Raw genomic sequence first — 16,168 nt, forward strand, 5'->3', positions numbered from 1 at the left:
GGCGCCTTGAAGGTGAGGCTTCCCACGCGTGCTCATAGCCATTGGGCCTCAAACCCAAAAAAACGCCTGCAGCACCTGGGGTTCACAGCCGGTCCCCCATGCAGCTACTAACCAGGCCTGAAGCCACTTAGCTTGCGCGATCTGACAAGAGCAGGCGCTTTCGGCTTAGTGTGGACGCAGGTAAACTCCAAGGCGCCGTTCCGGCGTCTTGAAGGTGAGGCTTCCCACGCGTACTCATAGCCATTGGACCTCAAACCCAAAAAAATGCCTGCAGCACCTGGGGTTCACAGCCGGTCTCCCATGCAGCTACTAACCAGGCCTGAGGCCACTTAGCTTCCGCGATCTGACAAGAGCGGGCGCTTTCGGCTTAGTGTGGCCGCAGGCAAACTCCAAGGCGCCGTTCCGGCGCCTTGAAGGTGAGGCTTCCCACGCGTGCTCATAGCCATTGGGCCTCAAACCCAAAAAAACGCCTGCAGCACCTGGGGTTCACAGCCGGTCTCCAATGCAGCTACTAACCAGGCCTGAAGCCAATTAGCTTCCGCGATCTGACGAGAGCGGGTGCTTTCGGCTTAGTGTGGCCACAGGCAAACTCCAAGGCGCCGTTCCGGCGCCTTGAAGGTGAGGCTTCCCACGCGTGCTCATAGCCATTGGGCCTCAAACCCAAAAAAACGCCTGCAGCACCTGGGGTTCAAAGCCGGTCTCCCATGCAGCTACTAACCAGGCCTGAAGCCACTTAGCTTCCGTGATCTGACGAGAGCGGGCGCTTTCAGCTTAGTGTGGCCGCAGGCAAACTCCAAGGCGCCGCTCCGGCGCCTTGAAGGTGAGGCTTCCCACGCGTGCTCATAGCCATTGGGCCTCAAACCCAAAAAAACGCCTGCAGCACCTGGGGTTCACAGCCAGTCTCCCATGCAGCTACTAACCAGGCCTGAAGCCACTTAGCTTCCGCGATCTGACGAGAGTGGGCGCTTTCGGCTTAGTGTGGCCGCAGGCAAACTCCAAGGCGCCGCTCCGGCGCCTTGAAGGTGAGGCTTCCCACGCGTGCTCATAGCCATTGGGCTTCAAACCCAAAAAAACACCTGCAGCACCTGGGGTTCACAGCCGGTCTCCCATGCAGCTACTAACCAGGCCTGAAGCCACTTAGCTTGCGCGATCTGATGAGAGCGGGCGCTTTCGGCTTAGTGTGGCAGCAGGCAAACTACAAGGCGCCGTTCCGGCGACTTGAAGGTGAGGCTTCCCACGCGTGCTCATAGCCATTGGGCCTCAAACCCAAAAAAACACCTGCAGCACCTGGGGTTCACAGCCGGTCTCCCATGCAGCTATTAACCAGGCCTGAAGCCACTTAGCTTCCGCGATCTGACGAGAGCGGGCGCTTTCGGCTTAGTGTGGCCGCAGACCAACTGCAAGGCGCCGTTCCGGCGCCTTGAAGGTGAGGCTTCCCACGCGTGCTCATAGCCATTGGGCCTCAAACCCAAAAAAACACCTGCAGCACCTGGGGTTCACAGCCGGTCTCCCATTCAGCTACTAACCAGGCCTAAAGCCGCTTAGCTTCCGCGATCTGACGAGAGCGGGCGCTTTCGGCTTAGTGGGGCCGCAGGCAAACTCCAAGGCGCCGTTCCGGCGCCTTGAAGGTGAGGCTTCCCACGCGTGCTCATAGCCATTGGGCCTCAAACCCAAAAAAACACCTGCAGCACCTGGGGTTCACAGCCGGTCTCCCATGCAGCTACTAACCAGGCCTGAAGCCACTTAGCTTCCGCGATCTAACGAGAGCGGGCGCTTTCGGCTTAGTGTGGCCGCAGGCAAACTCCAAGGCGCCGTTCCGGCGCCTTGAAGGTGAGGCTTCCCACGCGTGCTCATAGCCATTGGGCCTCAAACCCAAAAAAACACCTGCAGCACCTGGGGTCCACAGCCGGTCTCCCATTCAGCTACTAACCAGGCCTGAAGCCACTTAGCTTCCGCGATCTGACGAGAGCGGGCGCTTTCTGCTTAGTGTGGCCGCAGGTAAACTCCAAGGCGCCGCTTCGGCGCCTTGAAGGTGAGGCTTCCCACGCGTGCTCATAGCCATTGAGCCTCAAACCCAAAAAAACGCCTGCAGCACCTGGGGTTCACAGCCGGTCTCCCATGCAGCTACTAACCAGGCCTGAAGCCACTTAGCTTCCGCGATCTGACGAGAGCGGGCGCTTTCGGCTTAGTGTGGCCGCAGGCAAACTCCAAGGCGCCGCTCCGGCGCCTTGAAGGTGAGGCTTCCCACGCGTGCTCATAGCCATTGGGCCTCAAACCCAAAAAAAAGCCTGCAGCACCTGGGGTTCACAGCCGGTCTCCCATGCAGCTACTAACCAGGCCTGAAGCCACTTAGCTTCCGCGATCTGACGAGAGCGGGCGCTTTCGGCTTAGTGTGTCCACAGGCAAACTCCAAGGCGCCGTTCCGGCGCCTTGAAGGTGAGGCTTCCCACGCGTGCTCATAGCCATTGGGCCTCAAACCCAAAAAAATGCCTGCAGCACCTGGGGTTCACAGCCGGTCTCCCATGCAGCTACTAACCAGGCCTGAAGCCACTTAGCTTCCGCGATCTGACGAGAGCGGGCGCTTTCGGCTTACTGTGGCCGCAGGCAAACTCCAAGGCGCCGCTCCGGCGCCTTGATGGTGAGGCTTCCCACGCGTGCTCATAGCCATTGGGCCTCAAACCCAAAAAAACGCCTGCAGCACCTGGGGTTCACAGCCAGTCTCCCATGCAGCTACTAACCAGGCCTGAAGCCACTTAGCTTCCGCGATCTGACGAGAGCGGGCGCTTTCGGCTTAGAGTGGCCGCAGGCAAACTCCAAGGCGCCGCTACGGCGCCTTGAAGGTGAGGCTTCCCATGCGTGCTCATAGCCATTGGGCCTCAAACCCAAAAAAATGCCTGCAGCACCTGGGGTTCACAGCCGGTCTCCCATTCAGCTGCTAACCAGGCCTGAAGCCACTTAGCTTCCGCGATCTGACGAGAGCGGGCGCTTTCGGCTTAGTGTGGCCGCAGGCAAACTCCAAGGTGCCGCTCCGGCGCCTTGAAGGTGAGGCTTCCCACGCGTGCTCATAGCCATTGGGCCTCAAACCCAAAAAAACGCCTGCAGCACCTGGGGTTCACAGCCGGTCTCCCATGCAGCTACTAACCAGGTCTGAAGCCACTTAGCTTGCGCGATCTGATGAGAGCGGGCGCTTTCGGCTTAGTGTGGCCGCAGGCAAACTCCAAGGCGCCGTTCCGGCGCCTTGAAGGTGAGGCTTCCCACGCGTGCTCATAGCCATTGGGCCTCAAACCCAAAAAAACACCTGCAGCACCTGGGGTTCACAGCCGGTGTCCCATGCAGCTACTAACCAGGCCTGAAGCCACTTAGCTTCCGCGATCTGACGAGTGCGGGCGCTTTCGGCTTAGTGTGGCCGCAGGCAAACTGCAAGGCGCCGTTCCGGCGCCTTGAAGGTGAGGCTTCCCACGCGTACTCATAGCCATTGGGCCTCAAACCCAAAAAAATGCCTGCAGCACCTGGGGTTCACAGCCGGTCTCCAATGCAGCTACTAACCAGGCCTGAAGCCACTTAGCTTCCGCGATCTGACGAGAGCGGGCGCTTTCGGCTTAGTGTGGCCGCAGGCAAACTCCAAGGCGCCGCTCCGGCGCCTTGAAGGTGAGGCTTCCCACGCGTGTTCATAGCCATTGGGCCTCAAACCCAAAAAAACGCCTGCAGCACCTGGTGTTCACAGCCGGTCTCCCATGCAGCTACTAACCAGGCCTGAAGCAACTTAGCTTCCGCGATCTGACGAGAGCGGGCGCTTTCGGCTTACTGTGGCCACAGGCAAACTCCAAGGCGCCGCTCCGGCGCCTTGAAGGTGAGGCTTCCCACGCGTGCTCATAGCCATTGGGCCTCAAACCCAAAAAAACGCCTGCAGCACCTGGGGTTCACAGCCGGTCTCCCATGCAGCTACTAACCAGGCCTGAAGCCACTTAGCTTCCGCGATCTGACGAGAGTGGGCGCTTTCGGCTTAGTGTGGCCACAGGCAAACTCCAAGGCGCCGTTCCGGCGCCTTGGAGGTGAGGCTTCCCACGCGTGCTCATAGCCATTGGGCCTCAAACCCAAAAAAACACCTGCAGCACCTGGGGTTCAAAGCCGGTCTCCCATGCAGCTACTAACCAGGCCTGAAGCCACTTAGCTTCCGCGATCTGACGAGAGCGGGCGCTTTCGGCTTAGTGTGGCCGCAGGCAATCTCCAAGGCGCCGCTCCGGCGTTTTGAAGGTGAGGCTTCCCACGCGTGCTCATAGCCATTGGGCCTCAAACCCAAAAAAACGCCTGCAGCACCTGGGGTTCACAGCCGGTCTCCCATGCAGCTACTAACCAGGCCTGAAGCCACTTAGCTTCCGCGATCTGACGAGAGCGGGCGCTTTCGGCTTAGTGTGGCCGCAGGCAAATTCCAAGGCGCCGCTCCGGCGCCTTGAAGGTGAGGCTTCCCACGCGTGCTCATAGCCATTGGGCCTCAAACCCAAAAAAACACCTGCAGCACCTGGGGTTCACAGCCGGTGTCCCATGCAGCTACTAACCAGGCCTGAAGCCACTTAGCTTCCGCGATCTGACGAGAGCGGGCGCTTTCGGCTTTGTGTGGCCGCAGGCAAACTGCAAGGCGCCGTTCCGGCGCCTTGAAGGTGAGACTTCCCACGCGTACTCATAGCCATTGGGCCTCAAACTCAAAAAAATGCCTGCAGCACCTGGGGTTCACAGCCGGTCTCCAATGCAGCTACTAACCAGGCCTGAAGCCACTTAGCTTCCGCGATCTGACGAGGGCGGGCGCTTTCGGCTTAGTGTGGCCGCAGGCAAACTCCAAGGCGCCGCTCCGGCGCCTTGAAGGTGAGGCTTCCCACGCGTGCTCATAGCCATTGGGCCTCAAACCCAAAAAAACGCCTGCAGCACCTGGTGTTCACAGCCGGTCTTCCATGCAGCTACTAACCAGGCCTGAAGCCACTTAGCTTGCGCGATCTGATGAGAGCGGGCACTTTCGGCTTAGTGTGGCCGCAGGCAAACTCCAAGGCGCCGTTCCGGCGCCTTGAAGGTGAGACTTCCCACGTGTGCTCATAGCCATTGGGCCTCAAACCCAAAAAAACGCCTGCAGCACCTGGGGTTCACAGCCGGTCTCCTATGCAGCTACTAACCAGGCCTGAAGCCACTTAGCTTCCGCGATCTGACAAGAGCGGGCGCTTTCGGCTTAGTGTGGCCGCAGGCAAACTCCAAGGCGCCGTTCCGGCGCCTTGAAGGTGAGGCTTCCCACGCGTACTCATAGCCATTGGGCCTCAAACCCAAAAAAATGCCTGCAGCACCTGGGGTTCACAGCCGGTCTCCCATGCAGCTACTAACCAGGCCTGAAGCCACTTAGCTTCCGCGATCTGACGAGAGCGGGCGCTTTCGGCTTAGTGTGGCCGCAGGCAAACTCCAAGGCGCCGTTACGGCGCCTTGAAGGTGAGGCTTCCCACGCGTGCTCATAGCCATTGGGCCTCAAACCCAAAAAAAACGCCTGCAGCACCTGGGGTTCAAAGCCGGTCTCCCATGCAGCTACTAACCAGGCCTGAAGCCACTTAGCTTCCGCGATCTGACGAAAGCGGACGCTTTCGGCTTAGTGTGGCCGCAGGCAAACTCCAAGGCGCCGCTCCGGCGCCTTGAAGGTGAGGCTTCCCACGCGTGCTCATAGCCATTGGGCCTCAAACCCAAAAAAACACCTGCAGCACCTGGGGTTCACAGCCGGTCTCCCATGCAGCTACTAACCAGGCCTGAAGCCACTTAGCTTCCGCGATCTGAAGAGAGCGGGCGCTTTCGGCTTAGTGTGGCCGCAGGCAAACTCCAAGGCGCCGTTCCGGCGCCTTGAAGGTGAGGCTTCCCACGCGTGCTCATAGCCATTGGACCTCAAACCCAAAAAAACACCTGCAGCATCTGGGGTTCACAGCCGGTCTCCCATGCAGCTACTAACCAGGCCTGAATCCACTTATCTTCCGCGATCTGACGAGAGCGGGCGCTTTCGGCTTAGTGTGGCCGCAGGCAAACTGCAAGGCGCCGTTCCGGCGCCTTGAAGGTGAGGCTTCCCACGCGTACTCATAGCCATTGGGCCTCAAACCCAAAAAAATGCCTGCAGCACTTGGGGTTCACAGCCGGTCTCCAATGCAGCTACTAACCAGGCCTGAAGCCACTTAGCTTCCGCGATCTGACGAGAGCGGGCGCTTTCGGCTTAGTGTGGACGCAGGCAAACTCCAAGGCGCCGCTCCGGCGCCTTGAAGGTGAGGATTCCCACGCGTGCTCATAGCCATTGGGCCTCAAACCCAAAAAAACACCTGCAGCACCTGGGGTTCACAGCCGGTCTCCCATGCAGCTACTAACCAGGCCTGAAGCCACTTAGCTTGCGCGATCTGATGAGAGCGGGCGCTTTCGGCTTAGTGTGGCCGCAGGCAAACTCCAAGCCGCCGTTCCGGCGCCTTGAAGGTGAGGCTTCCCACGCGTGCTCATAGCCATTGGGCCTCAAACCCAAAAAAACGCCTGCAGCACCTGGGGTTCAAAGCCGGTCTCCCATGCAGCTACTAACCAGGCCTGAAGCCACTTAGCTTCCGCGATCTGATGAGAGCGGGCGCTTTCGGCTTAGTGTGGCCGCAGGCAAACTCCAAGGCGCCGCTCCGGCGCCTTGAAGGTGAGGCTTCCCACGCGTGCTCATAGCCATTGGGCCTCAAACCCAAAAAAACGCCTGCAGCACCTGGGGTTCACAGCCGGTCTCCCATGCAGCTACTAACCAGGCCTGAAGCCACTTAGCTTCCGCGATCTGACGAGAGGGGGCGCTTTCGGCTTAGTGTGGCCACAGGCAAACTCCAAGGCGCCGCTCCGGCGCCTTGAAGGTGAGGCTTCCCACGCGTGCTCATAGCCATTGGGCCTCAAACCCAAAAAAACGCCTGCAGCACCTGGGGTTCACAGCCGGTCCCCCATGCAGCTACTAACCAGGCCTGAAGCCACTTAGCTTGCGCGATCTGACAAGAGCAGGCGCTTTCGGCTTAGTGTGGACGCAGGTAAACTCCAAGGCGCCGTTCCGGCGTCTTGAAGGTGAGGCTTCCCACGCGTACTCATAGCCATTGGACCTCAAACCCAAAAAAATGCCTGCAGCACCTGGGGTTCACAGCCGGTCTCCCATGCAGCTACTAACCAGGCCTGAGGACACTTAGCTTCCGCGATCTGACAAGAGCGGGCGCTTTCGGCTTAGTGTGGCCGCAGGCAAACTCCAAGGCGCCGTTCCGGCGCCTTGAAGGTGAGGCTTCCCACGCGTGCTCATAGCCATTGGGCCTCAAACCCAAAAAAACGCCTGCAGCACCTGGGGTTCACAGCCGGTCTCCAATGCAGCTACTAACCAGGCCTGAAGCCAATTAGCTTCCGCGATCTGACGAGAGCGGGCGCTTTCGGCTTAGTGTGGCCACAGGCAAACTCCAAGGCGCCGTTCCGGCGCCTTGAAGGTGAGGCTTCCCACGCGTGCTCATAGCCATTGGGCCTCAAACCCAAAAAAAACGCCTGCAGCACCTGGGGTTCAAAGCCGGTCTCCCATGCAGCTACTAACCAGGCCTGAAGCCACTTAGCTTCCGTGATCTGACGAGAGCGGGCGCTTTCAGCTTAGTGTGGCCGCAGGCAAACTCCAAGGCGCCGCTCCGGCGCCTTGAAGGTGAGGCTTCCCACGCGTGCTCATAGCCATTGGGCCTCAAACCCAAAAAAACGCCTGCAGCACCTGGGGTTCACAGCCAGTCTCCCATGCAGCTACTAACCAGGCCTGAAGCCACTTAGCTTCCGCGATCTGACGAGAGCGGGCGCTTTCGGCTTAGTGTGGCCGCAGGCAAACTCCAAGGCGCCGCTCCGGCGCCTTGAAGGTGAGGCTTCCCACGCGTGCTCATAGCCATTGGGCTTCAAACCCAAAAAAACACCTGCAGCACCTGGGGTTCACAGCCGGTCTCCCATGCAGCTACTAACCAGGCCTGAAGCCACTTAGCTTGCGCGATCTGATGAGAGCGGGCGCTTTCGGCTTAGTGTGGCAGCAGGCAAACTACAAGGCGCCGTTCCGGCGACTTGAAGGTGAGGCTTCCCACGCGTGCTCATAGCCATTGGGCCTCAAACCCAAAAAAACACCTGCAGCACCTGGGGTTCACAGCCGGTCTCCCATGCAGCTATTAACCAGGCCTGAAGCCACTTAGCTTCCGCGATCTGACGAGAGCGGGCGCTTTCGGCTTAGTGTGGCCGCAGACCAACTGCAAGGCGCCGTTCCGGCGCCTTGAAGGTGAGGCTTCCCACGCGTACTCATAGCCATTGGGCCTCAAACCCAAAAAAACGCCTGCAGCACCTGGGGTTCACAGCCGGTCTCCCATGCAGCTACTAACCAGGCCTGAAGCCACTTAGCTTCCGCGATCTGACGAGAGCGGGCGCTTTCGGCTTAGTGTGGCCGCAGGTAAACTGCAAGGCGCCGCTCCGGCGCCTTGAAGGTGAGGCTTCCCACGCGTGCTCATAGCCATTGGGCCTCAAACCCAAAAAAACGCCTGCAGCACCTGGGGTTCACAGCCGGTCTCCCATGCAGCTACTAACCAGGCCTGAAGCCACTTAGCTTCCGCGATCTGACGAGAGCGGGCGCTTTCGGCTTAGTGTGGCCGCAGACCAACTGCAAGGCGCCGTTCCGGCGCCTTGAAGGTGAGGCTTCCCACGCGTACTCATAGCCATTGGGCCTCAAACCCAAAAAAACGCCTGCAGCACCTGGGGTTCACAGCCGGTCTCCCATGCAGCTACTAACCAGGCCTGAAGCCACTTAGCTTCCGCGATCTGACGAGAGCGGGCGCTTTCGGCTTAGTGTGGCCGCAGGCAAACTCCAAGGCGCCGTTCCGGCGCCTTGAAGGTGAGGCTTCCCACGCGTGCTCATAGCCATTGGGCCTCAAACCCAAAAAAACGCCTGCAGCACCTGGGGTTCACAGCCGGTCTCCCATGCAGCTACTAACCAGGCCTGAAGCCACTTAGCTTCCGCGATCTGACGAGAGCGGGCGCTTTCGGCTTAGTGTGGCCACAGGCAAACTCCAAGGCGCCGTTCCGGCGACTTGAAGGTGAGGCTTCCCACGCGTGCTCATAGCCATTGGGCCTCAAACCCAAAAAAACGCCTGCAGCACCTGGGGTTCACAGCCGGTCTCCCATGCAGCTACTAACCAGGCCTGAAGCCACTTAGCTTCCGCGATCTAACGAGAGCGGGCGCTTTCGGCTTAGTGTGGCCGCAGGCAAACTCCAAGGCGCCGCTCCGGCGCCTTGAAGGTGAGGCTTCCCACACGTGCTCATAGCCATTGGGCCTCAAACCCAAAAAAACACCTGCAGCACCTGTGGTTCACAGCCGGTCTCCCATGCAGCTACTAACCAGGCCTGAAGCCACTTAGCTTCCGCGATCTGACAAGAGCGGGCGCTTTCGGCTTAGTGTGGCCGCAGGCAAACTCCAAGCCGCCGTTCCGGCGACTTGAAGGTGAGGCTTCCCACGCGTGCTCATAGCCATTGGGCCTCAAACCCAAAAAAACACCTGCAGCACCTGGGGTTCACAGCCGGTCTCCCATTCAGCTACTAACCAGGCCTGAAGCCACTTAGCTTCCGCGATCTGACGAGAGCGGGCGCTTTCGACTTAGTGTGGCCGCAGGCAAACTCCAAAGCGCCGCTCCGGCGCCTTGAAGGTGAGGCTTCCCACGCGTGCTCATAGCCATTGGACCTCAAACCCAAAAAAACGCCTGCAGCACCTGGGGTTCACAGCCGGTCTCCCATGCAGCTACTAACCAGGCCTAAAGCCACTTAGCTTCCGCAATCTGACGAGAGCGGGCGCTTTCGGCTTAGTGTGGCCGCAGGCAAACTCCAAGGCGCCGTTCCGGCGACTTGAAGGTGAGGCTTCCCACGCGTGCTCATAGCCATTGGGCCTCAAACCCCAAAAAACGCCTGCAGCACCTGGGGTTCACAGCCGGTCTCCCATTCAGCTACTAACCAGGCCTGAAGCCACTTAGCTTACGCGATCTGACGAGAGCGGGCGCTTTCGGCTTAGTGTGGCCGCAGGCGAACTCCAAGGCGCCACTACGGCGCCTTGAAGGTGAGGCTTCCCACACGTGCTCATAGCCATTGGGCCTCAAACCCAAAAAAACACCTGCAGCACCTGGGGTTCACAGCCGGTCTCCCATGCAGCTACTAACCAGGCCTGAAGCCACTTAGCTTCTGCAATCTGATGAGAGCGGGCGCTTTCGGCTTAGTGTGGCCGCAGGCAAACTCCAAGGCGCCGTTCCGGCGCCTTGAAGGTGAGGCTTCCCACGCTTACTCATAGCCATTGGGCCTCAAACCCAAAAAAAACGCCGGCTGCACCTGGGGTTCACAGCCGGTCTCCCATGCAGCTACTAACCAGGCATGAAGCCACTTAGCTTCCGCGATCTGATGAGAGCGGGCGCTTTCGGCTTAGTGTGGCCGCAGGCAAACTCCAAGCCGCCGTTCCGGCGCCTTGAAGGTGAGGCTTCCCACGCGTGCTCATAGCCATTGGACCTCAAACCCAAAAAAACGCCTGCAGCACCTGGGGTTCACAGCCGGTCTCCCATGCAGCTACTAACCAGGCCTAAAGCCACTTAGCTTCCGCAATCTGACGAGAGCGGGCGCTTTCGGCTTAGTGTGGCCGCAGGCAAACTCCAAGGCGCCGTTCCGGCGACTTGAAGGTGAGGCTTCCCACGCGTGCTCATAGCCATTGGGCCTCAAACCCCAAAAAACGCCTGCAGCACCTGGGGTTCACAGCCGGTCTCCCATTCAGCTACTAACCAGGCCTGAAGCCACTTAGCTTACGCGATCTGACGAGAGCGGGCGCTTTCGGCTTAGTGTGGCCGCAGGCGAACTCCAAGGCGCCACTACGGCGCCTTGAAGGTGAGGCTTCCCACACGTGCTCATAGCCATTGGGCCTCAAACCCAAAAAAACACCTGCAGCACCTGGGGTTCACAGCCGGTCTCCCATGCAGCTACTAACCAGGCCTGAAGCCACTTAGCTTCTGCAATCTGATGAGAGCGGGCGCTTTCGGCTTAGTGTGGCCGCAGGCAAACTCCAAGGCGCCGTTCCGGCGCCTTGAAGGTGAGGCTTCCCACGCTTACTCATAGCCATTGGGCCTCAAACCCAAAAAAAACGCCGGCTGCACCTGGGGTTCACAGCCGGTCTCCCATGCAGCTACTAACCAGGCCTGAAGCCACTTAGCTTGCGCGATCTGATGAGAGCGGGCGCTTTCGGCTTAGTGTGGCCGCAGGCAAACTCCAAGCCGCCGTTCCGGCGCCTTGAAGGTGAGGCTTCCCACGCGTGCTCATAGCCATTGGGCCTCAAACCCAAAAAAACGCCTGCAGCACCTGGGGTTCAAAGCCGGTCTCCCATGCAGCTACTAACCAGGCCTGAAGCCACTTAGCTTCCGCGATCTGATGAGAGCGGGCGCTTTCGGCTTAGTGTGGCCGCAGGCAAACTCCAAGGCGCCGCTCCGGCGCCTTGAAGGTGAGGCTTCCCACGCGTGCTCATAGCCATTGGGCCTCAAACCCAAAAAAACGCCTGCAGCACCTGGGGTTCACAGCCGGTCTCCCATGCAGCTACTAACCAGGCCTGAAGCCACTTAGCTTCCGCGATCTGACGAGAGGGGGCGCTTTCGGCTTAGTGTGGCCACAGGCAAACTCCAAGGCGCCGCTCCGGCGCCTTGAAGGTGAGGCTTCCCACGCGTGCTCATAGCCATTGGGCCTCAAACCCAAAAAAAACGCCTGCAGCACCTGGGGTTCACAGCCGGTCCCCCATGCAGCTACTAACCAGGCCTGAAGCCACTTAGCTTGCGCGATCTGACAAGAGCAGGCGCTTTCGGCTTAGTGTGGACGCAGGTAAACTCCAAGGCGCCGTTCCGGCGTCTTGAAGGTGAGGCTTCCCACGCGTACTCATAGCCATTGGACCTCAAACCCAAAAAAATGCCTGCAGCACCTGGGGTTCACAGCCGGTCTCCCATGCAGCTACTAACCAGGCCTGAGGCCACTTAGCTTCCGCGATCTGACAAGAGCGGGCGCTTTCGGCTTAGTGTGGCCGCAGGCAAACTCCAAGGCGCCGTTCCGGCGCCTTGAAGGTGAGGCTTCCCACGCGTGCTCATAGCCATTGGGCCTCAAACCCAAAAAAACGCCTGCAGCACCTGGGGTTCACAGCCGGTCTCCAATGCAGCTACTAACCAGGCCTGAAGCCACTTAGCTTCCGCGATCTGACGAGAGCGGGCACTTTCGGCTTAGTGGGGCCGCAGGCAAACTCCAAGGCGCCGTTCCGGCGCCTTGAAGGTGAGGCTTCCCACGCGTGCTCATAGCCATTGGGCCTCAAACCCAAAAAAACGCCTGCAGCACCTGGGGTTCAAAGCCGGTCTCCCATGCAGCTACTAACCAGGCCTGAAGCCACTTAGCTTCCGTGATCTGACGAGAGCGGGCGCTTTCAGCTTAGTGTGGCCGCAGGCAAACTCCAAGGCGCCGCTCCGGCGCCTTGAAGGTGAGGCTTCCCACGCGTGCTCATAGCCATTGGGCCTCAAACCCAAAAAAACGCCTGCAGCACCTGGGGTTCACAGCCAGTCTCCCATGCAGCTACTAACCAGGCCTGAAGCCACTTAGCTTCCGCGATCTGACGAGAGCGGGCGCTTTCGGCTTAGTGTGGCCGCAGGCAAACTCTAAGGCGCCGCTCCGGCGCCTTGAAGGTGAGGCTTCCCACGCGTGCTCATAGCCATTGGGCTTCAAACCCAAAAAAACACCTGCAGCACCTGGGGTTCACAGCCGGTCTCCCATGCAGCTACTAACCAGGCCTGAAGCCACTTAGCTTGCGCGATCTGATGAGAGCGGGCGCTTTCGGCTTAGTGTGGCAGCAGGCAAACTACAAGGCGCCGTTCCGGCGACTTGAAGGTGAGGCTTCCCACGCGTGCTCATAGCCATTGGGCCTCAAACCCAAAAAAACACCTGCAGCACCTGGGGTTCACAGCCGGTCTCCCATGCAGCTATTAACCAGGCCTGAAGCCACTTAGCTTCCGCGATCTGACGAGAGCGGGCGCTTTCGGCTTAGTGTGGCCGCAGACCAACTGCAAGGCGCCGTTCCGGCGCCTTGAAGGTGAGGCTTCCCACGCGTACTCATAGCCATTGGGCCTCAAACCCAAAAAAACGCCTGCAGCACCTGGGGTTCACAGCCGGTCTCCCATGCAGCTACTAACCAGGCCTGAAGCCACTTAGCTTCCGCGATCTGACGAGAGCGGGCGCTTTCGACTTAGTGTGGCCGCAGGTAAACTGCAAGGCGCCGCTCCGGCGCCTTGAAGGTGAGGCTTCCCACGCGTGCTCATAGCCATTGGGCCTCAAACCCAAAAAAACACCTGCAGCACCTGGGGTTCACAGCCGGTCTCCCATGCAGCTACTAACCAGGCCTGAAGCCACTTAGCTTCCGCGATCTGACGAGAGCGGGCGCTTTCGGCTTAGTGTGGCCGCAGACCAACTGCAAGGCGCCGTTCCGGCGCCTTGAAGGTGAGGCTTCCCACGCGTACTCATAGCCATTGGGCCTCAAACCCAAAAAAACGCCTGCAGCACCTGGGGTTCACAGCCGGTCTCCCATGCAGCTACTAACCAGGCCTGAAGCCACTTAGCTTCCGCGATCTGACGAGAGCGGGCGCTTTCGGCTTAGTGTGGCCGCAGGCAAACTCCAAGGCGCCGTTCCGGCGCCTTGAAGGTGAGGCTTCCCACGCGTGCTCATAGCCATTGGGCCTCAAACCCAAAAAAACGCCTGCAGCACCTGGGGTTCACAGCCGGTCTCCCATGCAGCTACTAACCAGGCCTGAAGCCACTTAGCTTCCGCGATCTGACGAGAGCGGGCGCTTTCGGCTTAGTGTGGCCACAGGCAAACTCCAAGGCGCCGTTCCGGCGACTTGAAGGTGAGGCTTCCCACGCGTGCTCATAGCCATTGGGCCTCAAACCCAAAAAAAACGCCTGCAGCACCTGGGGTTCACAGCCGGTCTCCCATGCAGCTACTAACCAGGCCTGAAGCCACTTAGCTTCCGCGATCTAACGAGAGCGGGCGCTTTCGGCTTAGTGTGGCCGCAGGCAAACTCCAAGGCGCCGCTCCGGCGCCTTGAAGGTGAGGCTTCCCACACGTGCTCATAGCCATTGGGCCTCAAACCCAAAAAAACACCTGCAGCACCTGGGGTTCACAGCCGGTCTCCCATGCAGCTACTAACCAGGCCTGAAGCCACTTAGCTTCCGCGATCTGACAAGAGCGGGCGCTTTCGGCTTAGTGTGGCCGCAGGCAAACTCCAAGCCGCCGTTCCGGCGACTTGAAGGTGAGGCTTCCCACGCGTGCTCATAGCCATTGGGCCTCAAACCCAAAAAAACACCTGCAGCACCTGGGGTTCACAGCCGGTCTCCCATTCAGCTACTAACCAGGCCTGAAGCCACTTAGCTTCCGCGATCTGACGAGAGCGGGCGCTTTCGACTTAGTGTGGCCGCAGGCAAACTCCAAAGCGCCGCTCCGGCGCCTTGAAGGTGAGGCTTCCCACGCGTGCTCATAGCCATTGGACCTCAAACCCAAAAAAACGCCTGCAGCACCTGGGGTTCACAGCCGGTCTCCCATGCAGCTACTAACCAGGCCTAAAGCCACTTAGCTTCCGCAATCTGACGAGAGCGGGCGCTTTCGGCTTAGTGTGGCCGCAGGCAAACTCCAAGGCGCCGTTCCGGCGACTTGAAGGTGAGGCTTCCCACGCGTGCTCATAGCCATTGGGCCTCAAACCCCAAAAAACGCCTGCAGCACCTGGGGTTCACAGCCGGTCTCCCATTCAGCTACTAACCAGGCCTGAAGCCACTTAGCTTACGCGATCTGACGAGAGCGGGCGCTTTCGGCTTAGTGTGGCCACAGGCGAACTCCAAGGCGCCACTACGGCGCCTTGAAGGTGAGGCTTCCCACACGTGCTCATAGCCATTGGGCCTCAAACCCAAAAAAACACCTGCAGCACCTGGGGTTCACAGCCGGTCTCCCATGCAGCTACTAACCAGGCCTGAAGCCACTTAGCTTCTGCAATCTGATGAGAGCGGGCGCTTTCGGCTTAGTGTGGCCGCAGGCAAACTCCAAGGCGCCGTTCCGGCGCCTTGAAGGTGAGGCTTCCCACGCTTACTCATAGCCATTGGGCCTCAAACCCAAAAAAAACGCCGGCTGCACCTGGGGTTCACAGCCGGTCTCCCATGCAGCTACTAACCAGGCATGAAGCCACTTAGCTTCCGCGATCTGACGAGAGCGGGCGCTTTCGGCTTAGTGTGGCCGCAGGCAAGCTCCAAGGCGCCGTTCCGGCGCCTTGAAGGTGAGGCTTCCCACGCGTGCTCATAGCCATTGGGCTTCAAACCCAAAAAAACGCCAGCAGCACCTGGGGTTCACAGCCGGTCTCCCATGCAGCTACTAACCAGGCCTGAAGCCACTTAGCTTCCACGATCTGACGAGAGCGGGCGCTTTCGGCTTAGTGTGGCCGCAGGCAAACTCCAAGGCGCCGTTCCGGCGCCTTGAAGGTGAGGCTTCCCACGCGTGCTCATAGCCATTGGGCCTCAAACCCAAAAAAACGCCTGCAGCACCTGGGGTTCACAGCCAGTCTCCCATGCAGCTACTAAACAGGCCTGAAGCCACTTAGCTTCCGCGATCTGACGAGAGCGGGCGCTTTCGGCTTAGTGTGGCCGCAGGCAAACTCCAAGGTGCCGCTCCGGCGCCTTGAAGGTGAGGCTTCCCACGCATGCTCATAGCCATTGGGCCTCAAACCCAAAAAAACACCTGCAGCACCTGGGGTTCACAGCCGGTCCCCCATGCAGCTACTAACCAGGCCTGAAGCCACTTAGCTTCCGCGATCTGACGAGAGCGGGCGCTTTCGGCTTAGTGTGGCCGCAGGCAAACTCCAAGGCGCCGTTCCGGCGCCTTGAAGGTGAGGCTTCCCACGCGTGCTCATAGCCATTGGGCCTCAAACCCAAAAAAACGCCTGCAGCACCTGGGGTTCACAGCCGGTCTCCCATGCAGCTACTAACCAGGCCTGAAGCCACTTAGCTTCCGCGATCTGACGAGAGCGGGCGCTTTCGGCTTAGTGTGGCCGCAGGCAAACTCCAAGGCGCCGTTCCG

General features: G+C 59.7%; 80 pseudogenes; all 80 read right to left on the reverse strand.

The window, feature by feature from the left end:
- Positions 1-63: 63 nt before the first annotated feature.
- LOC137554515 (5S ribosomal RNA) lies at positions 64-182 on the reverse strand (annotated as a pseudogene).
- An 83-nt stretch (positions 183-265) lies between these two features.
- LOC137551124 (5S ribosomal RNA) lies at positions 266-384 on the reverse strand (annotated as a pseudogene).
- Positions 385-467: 83 nt separating this feature from the next.
- LOC137552139 (5S ribosomal RNA) lies at positions 468-586 on the reverse strand (annotated as a pseudogene).
- An 83-nt stretch (positions 587-669) lies between these two features.
- LOC137551923 (5S ribosomal RNA) lies at positions 670-788 on the reverse strand (annotated as a pseudogene).
- Positions 789-871: 83 nt separating this feature from the next.
- LOC137551809 (5S ribosomal RNA) lies at positions 872-990 on the reverse strand (annotated as a pseudogene).
- Positions 991-1,073: 83 nt separating this feature from the next.
- LOC137552419 (5S ribosomal RNA) lies at positions 1,074-1,192 on the reverse strand (annotated as a pseudogene).
- Positions 1,193-1,275: 83 nt separating this feature from the next.
- LOC137551453 (5S ribosomal RNA) lies at positions 1,276-1,394 on the reverse strand (annotated as a pseudogene).
- Positions 1,395-1,477: 83 nt separating this feature from the next.
- Positions 1,478-1,596, reverse strand: LOC137558558 (5S ribosomal RNA; annotated as a pseudogene).
- Positions 1,597-1,679: 83 nt separating this feature from the next.
- On the reverse strand, positions 1,680-1,798 carry LOC137548441 (5S ribosomal RNA; annotated as a pseudogene).
- Positions 1,799-1,881: 83 nt separating this feature from the next.
- Positions 1,882-2,000, reverse strand: LOC137551726 (5S ribosomal RNA; annotated as a pseudogene).
- Positions 2,001-2,083: 83 nt separating this feature from the next.
- LOC137558024 (5S ribosomal RNA) lies at positions 2,084-2,202 on the reverse strand (annotated as a pseudogene).
- An 83-nt stretch (positions 2,203-2,285) lies between these two features.
- On the reverse strand, positions 2,286-2,404 carry LOC137549343 (5S ribosomal RNA; annotated as a pseudogene).
- An 83-nt stretch (positions 2,405-2,487) lies between these two features.
- Positions 2,488-2,606, reverse strand: LOC137549322 (5S ribosomal RNA; annotated as a pseudogene).
- Positions 2,607-2,689: 83 nt separating this feature from the next.
- Positions 2,690-2,808, reverse strand: LOC137549986 (5S ribosomal RNA; annotated as a pseudogene).
- Positions 2,809-2,891: 83 nt separating this feature from the next.
- Positions 2,892-3,010, reverse strand: LOC137549158 (5S ribosomal RNA; annotated as a pseudogene).
- Positions 3,011-3,093: 83 nt separating this feature from the next.
- Positions 3,094-3,212, reverse strand: LOC137550796 (5S ribosomal RNA; annotated as a pseudogene).
- An 83-nt stretch (positions 3,213-3,295) lies between these two features.
- On the reverse strand, positions 3,296-3,414 carry LOC137551527 (5S ribosomal RNA; annotated as a pseudogene).
- An 83-nt stretch (positions 3,415-3,497) lies between these two features.
- On the reverse strand, positions 3,498-3,616 carry LOC137549826 (5S ribosomal RNA; annotated as a pseudogene).
- Positions 3,617-3,699: 83 nt separating this feature from the next.
- On the reverse strand, positions 3,700-3,818 carry LOC137552841 (5S ribosomal RNA; annotated as a pseudogene).
- An 83-nt stretch (positions 3,819-3,901) lies between these two features.
- On the reverse strand, positions 3,902-4,020 carry LOC137551121 (5S ribosomal RNA; annotated as a pseudogene).
- An 83-nt stretch (positions 4,021-4,103) lies between these two features.
- LOC137549595 (5S ribosomal RNA) lies at positions 4,104-4,222 on the reverse strand (annotated as a pseudogene).
- Positions 4,223-4,305: 83 nt separating this feature from the next.
- On the reverse strand, positions 4,306-4,424 carry LOC137558025 (5S ribosomal RNA; annotated as a pseudogene).
- An 83-nt stretch (positions 4,425-4,507) lies between these two features.
- On the reverse strand, positions 4,508-4,626 carry LOC137552068 (5S ribosomal RNA; annotated as a pseudogene).
- Positions 4,627-4,709: 83 nt separating this feature from the next.
- LOC137552315 (5S ribosomal RNA) lies at positions 4,710-4,828 on the reverse strand (annotated as a pseudogene).
- An 83-nt stretch (positions 4,829-4,911) lies between these two features.
- LOC137551769 (5S ribosomal RNA) lies at positions 4,912-5,030 on the reverse strand (annotated as a pseudogene).
- Positions 5,031-5,113: 83 nt separating this feature from the next.
- LOC137551669 (5S ribosomal RNA) lies at positions 5,114-5,232 on the reverse strand (annotated as a pseudogene).
- Positions 5,233-5,315: 83 nt separating this feature from the next.
- LOC137557213 (5S ribosomal RNA) lies at positions 5,316-5,434 on the reverse strand (annotated as a pseudogene).
- Positions 5,435-5,518: 84 nt separating this feature from the next.
- On the reverse strand, positions 5,519-5,637 carry LOC137552211 (5S ribosomal RNA; annotated as a pseudogene).
- An 83-nt stretch (positions 5,638-5,720) lies between these two features.
- On the reverse strand, positions 5,721-5,839 carry LOC137548817 (5S ribosomal RNA; annotated as a pseudogene).
- An 83-nt stretch (positions 5,840-5,922) lies between these two features.
- Positions 5,923-6,041, reverse strand: LOC137553459 (5S ribosomal RNA; annotated as a pseudogene).
- Positions 6,042-6,124: 83 nt separating this feature from the next.
- Positions 6,125-6,243, reverse strand: LOC137553862 (5S ribosomal RNA; annotated as a pseudogene).
- An 83-nt stretch (positions 6,244-6,326) lies between these two features.
- LOC137550685 (5S ribosomal RNA) lies at positions 6,327-6,445 on the reverse strand (annotated as a pseudogene).
- An 83-nt stretch (positions 6,446-6,528) lies between these two features.
- On the reverse strand, positions 6,529-6,647 carry LOC137559503 (5S ribosomal RNA; annotated as a pseudogene).
- Positions 6,648-6,730: 83 nt separating this feature from the next.
- LOC137552039 (5S ribosomal RNA) lies at positions 6,731-6,849 on the reverse strand (annotated as a pseudogene).
- Positions 6,850-6,932: 83 nt separating this feature from the next.
- On the reverse strand, positions 6,933-7,051 carry LOC137554516 (5S ribosomal RNA; annotated as a pseudogene).
- An 83-nt stretch (positions 7,052-7,134) lies between these two features.
- On the reverse strand, positions 7,135-7,253 carry LOC137552890 (5S ribosomal RNA; annotated as a pseudogene).
- Positions 7,254-7,336: 83 nt separating this feature from the next.
- Positions 7,337-7,455, reverse strand: LOC137552925 (5S ribosomal RNA; annotated as a pseudogene).
- An 84-nt stretch (positions 7,456-7,539) lies between these two features.
- On the reverse strand, positions 7,540-7,658 carry LOC137551924 (5S ribosomal RNA; annotated as a pseudogene).
- An 83-nt stretch (positions 7,659-7,741) lies between these two features.
- LOC137548433 (5S ribosomal RNA) lies at positions 7,742-7,860 on the reverse strand (annotated as a pseudogene).
- Positions 7,861-7,943: 83 nt separating this feature from the next.
- Positions 7,944-8,062, reverse strand: LOC137552420 (5S ribosomal RNA; annotated as a pseudogene).
- An 83-nt stretch (positions 8,063-8,145) lies between these two features.
- Positions 8,146-8,264, reverse strand: LOC137551454 (5S ribosomal RNA; annotated as a pseudogene).
- An 83-nt stretch (positions 8,265-8,347) lies between these two features.
- On the reverse strand, positions 8,348-8,466 carry LOC137548266 (5S ribosomal RNA; annotated as a pseudogene).
- Positions 8,467-8,549: 83 nt separating this feature from the next.
- On the reverse strand, positions 8,550-8,668 carry LOC137559394 (5S ribosomal RNA; annotated as a pseudogene).
- Positions 8,669-8,751: 83 nt separating this feature from the next.
- LOC137558026 (5S ribosomal RNA) lies at positions 8,752-8,870 on the reverse strand (annotated as a pseudogene).
- An 83-nt stretch (positions 8,871-8,953) lies between these two features.
- Positions 8,954-9,072, reverse strand: LOC137559412 (5S ribosomal RNA; annotated as a pseudogene).
- Positions 9,073-9,155: 83 nt separating this feature from the next.
- On the reverse strand, positions 9,156-9,274 carry LOC137559039 (5S ribosomal RNA; annotated as a pseudogene).
- Positions 9,275-9,357: 83 nt separating this feature from the next.
- Positions 9,358-9,476, reverse strand: LOC137552044 (5S ribosomal RNA; annotated as a pseudogene).
- Positions 9,477-9,559: 83 nt separating this feature from the next.
- Positions 9,560-9,678, reverse strand: LOC137548131 (5S ribosomal RNA; annotated as a pseudogene).
- Positions 9,679-9,761: 83 nt separating this feature from the next.
- On the reverse strand, positions 9,762-9,880 carry LOC137548013 (5S ribosomal RNA; annotated as a pseudogene).
- An 83-nt stretch (positions 9,881-9,963) lies between these two features.
- LOC137548844 (5S ribosomal RNA) lies at positions 9,964-10,082 on the reverse strand (annotated as a pseudogene).
- An 83-nt stretch (positions 10,083-10,165) lies between these two features.
- On the reverse strand, positions 10,166-10,284 carry LOC137552026 (5S ribosomal RNA; annotated as a pseudogene).
- Positions 10,285-10,368: 84 nt separating this feature from the next.
- On the reverse strand, positions 10,369-10,487 carry LOC137553225 (5S ribosomal RNA; annotated as a pseudogene).
- An 83-nt stretch (positions 10,488-10,570) lies between these two features.
- LOC137548014 (5S ribosomal RNA) lies at positions 10,571-10,689 on the reverse strand (annotated as a pseudogene).
- An 83-nt stretch (positions 10,690-10,772) lies between these two features.
- Positions 10,773-10,891, reverse strand: LOC137548845 (5S ribosomal RNA; annotated as a pseudogene).
- An 83-nt stretch (positions 10,892-10,974) lies between these two features.
- On the reverse strand, positions 10,975-11,093 carry LOC137552027 (5S ribosomal RNA; annotated as a pseudogene).
- Positions 11,094-11,177: 84 nt separating this feature from the next.
- On the reverse strand, positions 11,178-11,296 carry LOC137553105 (5S ribosomal RNA; annotated as a pseudogene).
- Positions 11,297-11,379: 83 nt separating this feature from the next.
- Positions 11,380-11,498, reverse strand: LOC137559504 (5S ribosomal RNA; annotated as a pseudogene).
- Positions 11,499-11,581: 83 nt separating this feature from the next.
- Positions 11,582-11,700, reverse strand: LOC137552041 (5S ribosomal RNA; annotated as a pseudogene).
- An 84-nt stretch (positions 11,701-11,784) lies between these two features.
- Positions 11,785-11,903, reverse strand: LOC137554517 (5S ribosomal RNA; annotated as a pseudogene).
- An 83-nt stretch (positions 11,904-11,986) lies between these two features.
- On the reverse strand, positions 11,987-12,105 carry LOC137551125 (5S ribosomal RNA; annotated as a pseudogene).
- An 83-nt stretch (positions 12,106-12,188) lies between these two features.
- Positions 12,189-12,307, reverse strand: LOC137553152 (5S ribosomal RNA; annotated as a pseudogene).
- Positions 12,308-12,390: 83 nt separating this feature from the next.
- LOC137551925 (5S ribosomal RNA) lies at positions 12,391-12,509 on the reverse strand (annotated as a pseudogene).
- Positions 12,510-12,592: 83 nt separating this feature from the next.
- LOC137548434 (5S ribosomal RNA) lies at positions 12,593-12,711 on the reverse strand (annotated as a pseudogene).
- An 83-nt stretch (positions 12,712-12,794) lies between these two features.
- Positions 12,795-12,913, reverse strand: LOC137552421 (5S ribosomal RNA; annotated as a pseudogene).
- An 83-nt stretch (positions 12,914-12,996) lies between these two features.
- Positions 12,997-13,115, reverse strand: LOC137551455 (5S ribosomal RNA; annotated as a pseudogene).
- Positions 13,116-13,198: 83 nt separating this feature from the next.
- Positions 13,199-13,317, reverse strand: LOC137549325 (5S ribosomal RNA; annotated as a pseudogene).
- Positions 13,318-13,400: 83 nt separating this feature from the next.
- Positions 13,401-13,519, reverse strand: LOC137548756 (5S ribosomal RNA; annotated as a pseudogene).
- Positions 13,520-13,602: 83 nt separating this feature from the next.
- LOC137558027 (5S ribosomal RNA) lies at positions 13,603-13,721 on the reverse strand (annotated as a pseudogene).
- An 83-nt stretch (positions 13,722-13,804) lies between these two features.
- Positions 13,805-13,923, reverse strand: LOC137559413 (5S ribosomal RNA; annotated as a pseudogene).
- Positions 13,924-14,007: 84 nt separating this feature from the next.
- On the reverse strand, positions 14,008-14,126 carry LOC137559040 (5S ribosomal RNA; annotated as a pseudogene).
- Positions 14,127-14,209: 83 nt separating this feature from the next.
- On the reverse strand, positions 14,210-14,328 carry LOC137550677 (5S ribosomal RNA; annotated as a pseudogene).
- An 83-nt stretch (positions 14,329-14,411) lies between these two features.
- LOC137548132 (5S ribosomal RNA) lies at positions 14,412-14,530 on the reverse strand (annotated as a pseudogene).
- Positions 14,531-14,613: 83 nt separating this feature from the next.
- LOC137548015 (5S ribosomal RNA) lies at positions 14,614-14,732 on the reverse strand (annotated as a pseudogene).
- Positions 14,733-14,815: 83 nt separating this feature from the next.
- On the reverse strand, positions 14,816-14,934 carry LOC137549804 (5S ribosomal RNA; annotated as a pseudogene).
- An 83-nt stretch (positions 14,935-15,017) lies between these two features.
- On the reverse strand, positions 15,018-15,136 carry LOC137552028 (5S ribosomal RNA; annotated as a pseudogene).
- Positions 15,137-15,220: 84 nt separating this feature from the next.
- On the reverse strand, positions 15,221-15,339 carry LOC137553551 (5S ribosomal RNA; annotated as a pseudogene).
- An 83-nt stretch (positions 15,340-15,422) lies between these two features.
- Positions 15,423-15,541, reverse strand: LOC137550901 (5S ribosomal RNA; annotated as a pseudogene).
- Positions 15,542-15,624: 83 nt separating this feature from the next.
- Positions 15,625-15,743, reverse strand: LOC137549930 (5S ribosomal RNA; annotated as a pseudogene).
- An 83-nt stretch (positions 15,744-15,826) lies between these two features.
- LOC137548068 (5S ribosomal RNA) lies at positions 15,827-15,945 on the reverse strand (annotated as a pseudogene).
- Positions 15,946-16,028: 83 nt separating this feature from the next.
- LOC137558028 (5S ribosomal RNA) lies at positions 16,029-16,147 on the reverse strand (annotated as a pseudogene).
- Between the last annotated feature and the right edge of the window lie 21 nt (positions 16,148-16,168).

The sequence above is a fragment of the Hyperolius riggenbachi genome, chromosome 2 (genome assembly GCF_040937935.1).
Source record: "Hyperolius riggenbachi isolate aHypRig1 chromosome 2, aHypRig1.pri, whole genome shotgun sequence".
Taxonomy (NCBI): domain Eukaryota; kingdom Metazoa; phylum Chordata; class Amphibia; order Anura; family Hyperoliidae; genus Hyperolius; species Hyperolius riggenbachi.